Source organism: Malurus melanocephalus, unplaced genomic scaffold, assembly GCF_030028575.1.
Source record: "Malurus melanocephalus ecotype Western Australia unplaced genomic scaffold, MMel_1.1 scaffold_371, whole genome shotgun sequence".
Lineage (NCBI taxonomy): Eukaryota > Metazoa > Chordata > Aves > Passeriformes > Maluridae > Malurus > Malurus melanocephalus.
In genome coordinates this window covers 69,196-76,016 of record NW_026623603.1, presented here as the reverse complement: position 1 = coordinate 76,016, position 6,821 = coordinate 69,196, and positions in this window count along the sequence as shown.

Sequence of the window (6,821 nt, the reverse complement as noted above, 5' to 3'; positions counted from 1 at the left end):
CTGTGTCTGACACCCCTTTCCTGCCATTCTGGCTGTTCTGCAGACTTTCTGGACCTCTCACCTCTCAGTGCCAGTGCAGCTCCCAGCCTGGCCGGGCTTGGAGCACCCCTTGCTAAGCGTGTTTGGTGCCATCTCCCCGCACAGTCAGCTCAACACCTGCATTTCTCTCCCATGAAGCTGTGAAACCCTTCCTGGGCTCTCACCCTGTTGCAGCCTTGTCCTGGGGACGTGGCCCCAAGCAGCCGCTCCCAAGCATGACTGCACAGCAGAAATCCCACAGCACCCATCAGAATGGGGGTGCAGACACTTAGCAGGCATTTCAACAGCTCCTAAAGCCACCTTGGGTATTCACATCTGTGTCAGGAAAGGGGAAAAGGCTGCTCCTCCTTGGCATTCTGGGGTGGTGAGGGGCTGTGGGGAAGCAGAGGACCCGGAGGAGGAAAAGAGTCCATGGGATCTCTGTGGGGGATACTCTCGTGCAGAAACATCCAGCACCTCTCTGGGATGTGCAGGACTTGGGCTGGAGCCAGGCCAGAGGAGGCACCAGGATGGGCAGAGGGATGGAGCAGCTCTGCTGGGAGGAAAGGCTGGGAGAGCTGGGATTGTTCACCTGGAGAGGAGAAGCTTTGGGGTGACTGAATTGTGACCTTGCAGGGCCTGAAGGAGCTGACAGAAAGCTGGAGAGGGACTGGGGACAAGGGATGGAGGGACAGGATGCAGGGAATGGCTTCCCACTGTCAGAGGGCAGGGATGGATGGGATATTGGGAAGGAATTGTTCCCTGGGAGGGTGGGCAGGCCCTGGCACAGGGTGCCCAGAGAAGCTGTGGCTGCCCCTGGATCCCTGGCAGCGCCCAAGGCCAGGCTGGACATTGGGGCTGGGAGCACCCTGGGACAGAGGAAGGTGTAGCAGAGCCCCCCATGGCAGGGCTGGGACTGGTTGGGCTTTGAGGTCCATTCCAACCCAAACCATTCTGGGATTTTGGGATTTGTGTCTGCCCCGGGATCTCGAAGCGCTCCTTGAAGCAGCACAGCCACAACAACCCCTTTGGAGAACACTCTGAAGGTGCAGCTCCTTTGTCAGAAGCCATAGGAGACTCTTCCACACCCGGTGAGGGATGGGAACAGCCCCTCACTGCTTGTTTGAGGTGTGAGCAGCGAGGGGAACCTCCTTGCTGAAGTCATGGGCCAGGGATGACACAGGATCCGTGGTGTGGTGGCCCCAAGCCCGGTGCAGCACCTCCTGCAGCCCTGCCTGGTCCCCTGGCAGYGCTGGGTGGCAGGAGGGACAGGCAGAGGGGACAGGGGACACTGCCACCCCTCCAGCAGCCCAGACAATGGCATCAGTTGCATTTTCCATGGCTGAGAAAGAGAAGGCAAATAAACACAACACAACTTTTATTTTCTTTCTTTCTCTGCTCCTTTTGAAATTTATAAATATTTTGAAAACTTTCCAAAGGGAGGGAAAAAATACCAAGTTGTACACGAGTGACTTGATGCAGTGTCACTGTGTTCATTAAGGAAGAAGGAAATCAAGTCATTACTGGGCTGAATAAAGAAGAATCTTTTGGTTGACTAAGAGAGGGGAATGCACTTGCAATGRGTGGGATGAAACAGGAGCATGGCTGCTTTCCAGCCCTGCTGAGCTCTGTCTGAAGGTCTTAATTATAAGCTCAAAAAAAAAAAAAAAATCCGACGAGAAAAGGAATTTACAACACAAAAGAAATAAATTGGATCTCAGATGCCTCTATACATATTTAATCATTGGGATGCTGATGAAGAGGAACCTTTAATAGGAGCTGCCACGATGCAGCTTCACTCACTGAGGGCTCTGGGGGAGGTTCTGTGCCCCGGCCGCCAGCGGGGTTGGCCGGTGCAGGGGATGCCACYGAGGTGCACGCTGCAAACTGGCAGCCAGAGGGGACACAAACCTGACCTTTGGGTCTGGGAGCTTGGCTGGAACAATGACGGGATCAGGGACCTCCCTGGAGAGCTCTCCAAGCTCCATGGCTTGGCCTCCAGGGACGCCAAAGGTCAGMGAGGCACTGGCTGAGTCTGAGCGTGTCCAAAGCCAGGCTGGGCATCTGAAAACCCTGGCTGAGCCTCTGCCACCGTGGAGTGTGAGGGATGATTGCAGCCCTCTCTCATTTTTAAGCCAATTCTCTCTCATTTTTAAGCCAATTCTCTCTCATTTTTAAGCCAGGCTCCCTAAGCCCTCTCTAAACTCATTGAATTTGTTTCACCATCTTAGCTCTGATAACCACAAAGATTATTGGCCTTTATCCCATGGCAAATTCCGACTCTCCTGAACCTTCTTCCCCTTTATTGATCCCCCACAACCTCCCGGGAAAACATTTCCAGTGCACACTTTAAAGGCTGCATTCAGATATTCTCTCTCTGCCTCTGTGTTTGCATAGYGCATCCTCATTAATTAGGATGTCTTGTCGGACAGAGCGTAGTCTTTGGGGAGTTCCCCCAGTGATTTGTTTACAGATGTCAGGTTAGCAATAAATTGGGAGAAATAATTGACCTTTCCTGTAAGACTTTGCTAATCCTGTTTCTTCTTAACTGTTTCCAATTTTCAGTGTGCAGCGGTGTTTTTCTTAATCAATTGTTCAGACTGTGAGAACATCACGGGAAGTGCGATCAGGAACATTCCATGGTGATGCAATTTTAATGATTCATTCTCMGTCTCCCATTAATTCATCGCATTTTGCGTTTCTTCAAGCGCCGACTTTGGAAGTTTTCAAGACTTTAAGTAGTTTTTCTGTTTGTTTTTTGGGTTTGTTTTTTTTTTTTTAACAATTACAGTGGCCTGCTTGGTATGTGTTGTGTTGCTGCAACAGGATCCACTCGCTGGAATGAGACAGGCGTGGAGCAAGGACCTCATCCCACCCCCAGGATCTGGCGTGCCAAAGCAGGTTCCAGCGAGAATGCAAGGAGAACAGTCAGCAGAACATTTCTATTAAAAACTGTTACTTTTAAACAAGTTAATTTCCCCCATGAATCAAGCTGCTGTAAAGAGAAATCCCGTGTGGCAATCTAAGCATAATTGTGATGTTCTCATTAGAAGTGCTCACACTGAATCTCTTTCATTTTTAATTTTTTTTTTTTAAAGGAATTCAAACTTGTGGAAGTTAAATGACTTGGAAGAGATCCAGCTTTTGATCTAAAGGAAATTGTTCTGTTGTTATTCTGCATTCCACAAATGTTAAAAACACTCCAGCTTTTGCAAACAAAACCCGGGGAATTGGAACATTGTATTTCATGCAAAATAAAAAATGGGACTTTTCCACGCCAGTTATTTCAGGGGAGTGATAACATCCGTGATGAAGCAGCTGCACCAGCACCTAATGCCGCTATTAATATGCAAGTGTGGGTCCTTACTCTGACTCCTGACAGTGAGCAAAACAGCGATGAAGTGTTCTGCGAGGAAATCCTTTCTGCAGCTAATCACCTCGTTAGAAATGCAGAGATTGTCTTAAACTGATCAGTTACAGTCAATTCCGAGCAGAAGCGGCGGCGGTAAGCGGAGCTGGGCGGGCTGTGTCGCKCCGGGGACAGCTGTGACAGGGGATCAGGCACACGGAGCCCTAATCTGCCTTTCTCGGGCTCCTCCGCCGCGCTCAAAGCCCCGTTAGAGCCGTCAGATTACAAATTACACGTTCATTAGTACAAGCTGTTATCTTGTTTCACACCGCATCGTCAATTTAAGGCAGCGTCGCCGAGGTGCTATGGCCCGGCTGTAATTGCCGGAGGGATGCTCTGTGCCAGGCGGGGACACGGGCAGCGTCCCCATGCCAGCAGCACCACCACGGGCACCTGCGGGGACGGGGATGACGAGCTAAGGTGAATTTTCCTGCCCCATTGGGATGAACTTTCCTGCCTCATCGGGATGAGCTTTCCTGCCTCATTGGGATGACCTTTCCTGCCCCATCGGGATGAACTTTTCTGTCCCAACCACAATCAGTGCCAGGGATTTGGGGCATTGCAGGTGCAGCTCATCCGGAAGCAGAAGGACACTTGTGCGTCTCAATAATTCAGTTGTTTTAACCCAAGTACATTCTCTGGGAGAAATATTTGACTGAAAAGCTAAGGCAGTGGAGTGCGGTTCATGAGGTGGAAGGAGACGGGATGTTTTGCTGGGAATTAAAAAATCATGTTGATAGTTCAGAGAAAAGCCCTGCGTACATTTGAGGCTGTCTCTTGCCAAAAGCACTCTTGTCCCCTTGGGTTTCCAAGCAAGTCTTGGGAAGGGGAGTCGGTGGCTGAGCCTRTGTAGCCGGGAGGGAAACCTGATTTTCTTGCTCCTCTTCAGAAATGTTGGGCTTTTAGGTACAATCTTTTGAGTGTTGCTCCCTGGAGCAGAGCAGTGTCACCCGGACAGCGGCCAGGCTGGTGTGTCCTGCATGCTCCAGGCTCCCTTCCCAGAGCCCATCCCTGCCCGCTGTGCCGGGGCAGCAGCACAGCTCGGTGGCTCTGGCTGCAAACCCCCAGCCCACCCCACCCCGGGCTGGAGGGGCTGAGCCCTGGAGCCAGGGCAAGGGTTGTCACTGCTCGTGTCCTGCAGGGGACACTGCCTCAGCCGTGGCTGCAGTTTGGGACAGACAGTGACCAGCTCAGCTTGCCTTGCTGGGCCTTTAATGGAATAGCATTTCATTTAATTTTCGGTTATTTTGATTTTCCCTTTTCCCTTCTCTCTTTCCCCTCTTCTTTTTCCCTTCTCCAGTTTCCTTTTTCTATTTTCTTTCTTTTTCCCTTCTCCCTTTTCTTTTTCCACTTTTCCCTTCTCCCTTTTCTTTTTCCCCTTTTCCCTTCTCCCTTTTCCTCTTTTCCCTTTCTTTTTTTTCCTTTTCCCTTCTCCCTTTTTCTCTTCTCCCTTTTCTTTTTCTCTTCTCCCTTTTCTTTTTCTCTTCTCCCTTTTCTTTTTCTCTTTTCCCTTTTCTTTTTCTCTTTTCCCTTTTCTTTTTCTCTTTTCCCTTTTCTTTTTCTCTTTTCTTTTTCTTTTCCCCCTCTCCCATTCCTTTTTCACTTTCCCATTTCTTATTCCCTTCTCCCTTTTCTTTTCCCCCTCCCATTTCTTTTTCCCTTCTCCCTTTTTCCTTTTCCCTTTTCTTTTTCTCTTTTCCCTTTTCTTTTCCCCCTCTCCCATTCCTTTTTCACTTTCCAATTTCTTTCCCCTTCTCCGTTTTCTTATTCCCTTCTCCCTTTTCTTTTCCCCGTCCCGTTTCTTTTTCCCTTCTCCCTTTTCTTTTACCCTTCTCCCTTTTTCCCCCTCCCCATTCCCCTGTCTCCCCCTCTCCCCGTTCCCCTGTTTTCCCCTCTCCTCGTTCCCGTATTTTGCCTTCTCCCCACCGTTCTGCTGCCCATCCCATGCTCTCTGGCCGTGCATTCCCGGCAGTGTGCCCACACAGCCAGGCTCCGTGCCCCWTTCCCAAGGACATTCCCTCTCCTGGGAGAGGCCAGCTCAACTCTTCCCGCAGGCTTTGTGCACCAGTGATGGTTGTCTCGTTACGTCCCARGAAAATTTCCAATTTGGGAATATTCCTTGCTCGTTCAGGGCTGTCACCACACGGTTTGTGACGGGGCTCTGCYCCAAATCTCGCCAGCAGAGCCGCCACCAGGGCCGTACTGGGAGGGACAGATGGCACCATCGTCACAGAGATTTGCGCTCCTCAGGACAAAAGCAAAAAGCTGAACGTGTTTRAAGGAGGCGGTTCCAGCTGCCGGGAGGACGGCAAATCCCTCTTGCCTGGCTCATGGCTTCGTCATCCCGCTCCCCTTCAGCGGGAGTGAAACTCCCCCTCGCTGGAGAACAGCCCTGGAGAGGATCTCCTGCTCCCTCCCTGTGAAAAAACAGGCTCTCCCTCCCAGCCAAGAGGGTGAGTTTAACTATAAACTGAAAACAGACCCATCTGCTTGGGTGGGTGTGGGTGTTTTTTCCCCAAATTGGTGGGGTTTGGCCATTTTCCTCCTAATTTTAGGCACGGGGAAATGAAAATTATTAAAGTCTGGCATGGATGAAGGCTACTGCAAACTGTCCCCCACTAAGCTGCTTTCCTGGCAGTGCCATCTCTGCTGCTTTGGGGGCAGGGAGTAGGAAAAATGGCAATGGAACAGCAGCCCCAMCTCCCTATCCCTTTCCCTGTGCTAATTCTCATTCTCCCTCACAGCATCCCAACGAGGTTCACACAGCAGCTTCCTGGAGGAGCACAGTGGGAGAATCCCCCTTCAATTTTGGGTTCATTCAGGGTTATTTTAATAAACTTCTAGTCAATACCTGCTGTTGGATGGCACTCACCCCTCTCCTGCTGGGCTGTTGTGTTTGTTGTGCTGTGATTACTTAGGTTTGATTGAATTTCTCTCTGTGTTATGGGATTTTTTAATGTAGGGGAAAGCCATGCAATTGCCCTGAGCTAGGCAAAACTAGAGCTAAGGGGAGTTGGAAAGAAYAGAAATAAAATAACCCCAAACCAACAGGACAAACAGCAGATGTCTGGGTGCCATCACCACTCAGACAAGCTGGGTGAGGCAGCTGATCCTGGAGAAAGGTGCAGGCACAGCAGAAATCCCTTAAATAACTTTTGACAAAATGATTAAAGCTGAATCAGGTATAATTTAAGCTAAAATATGTTGTAGATAAGACCTGAAGGCTCCCAAGCCTGATTTCTGCAGGCATCTGAGGGTTCTGGGTGTCAGGGGCACAGCACAAGATGTGCCAGCCCTGGGTGGGGCTTGGCAGAGACTCGGGGTGGGGATCAGACCCCAGTGACACATCCAGCAGAGCCACCAGCCTTCAATGAGGGTATTTAATGGCAGAATT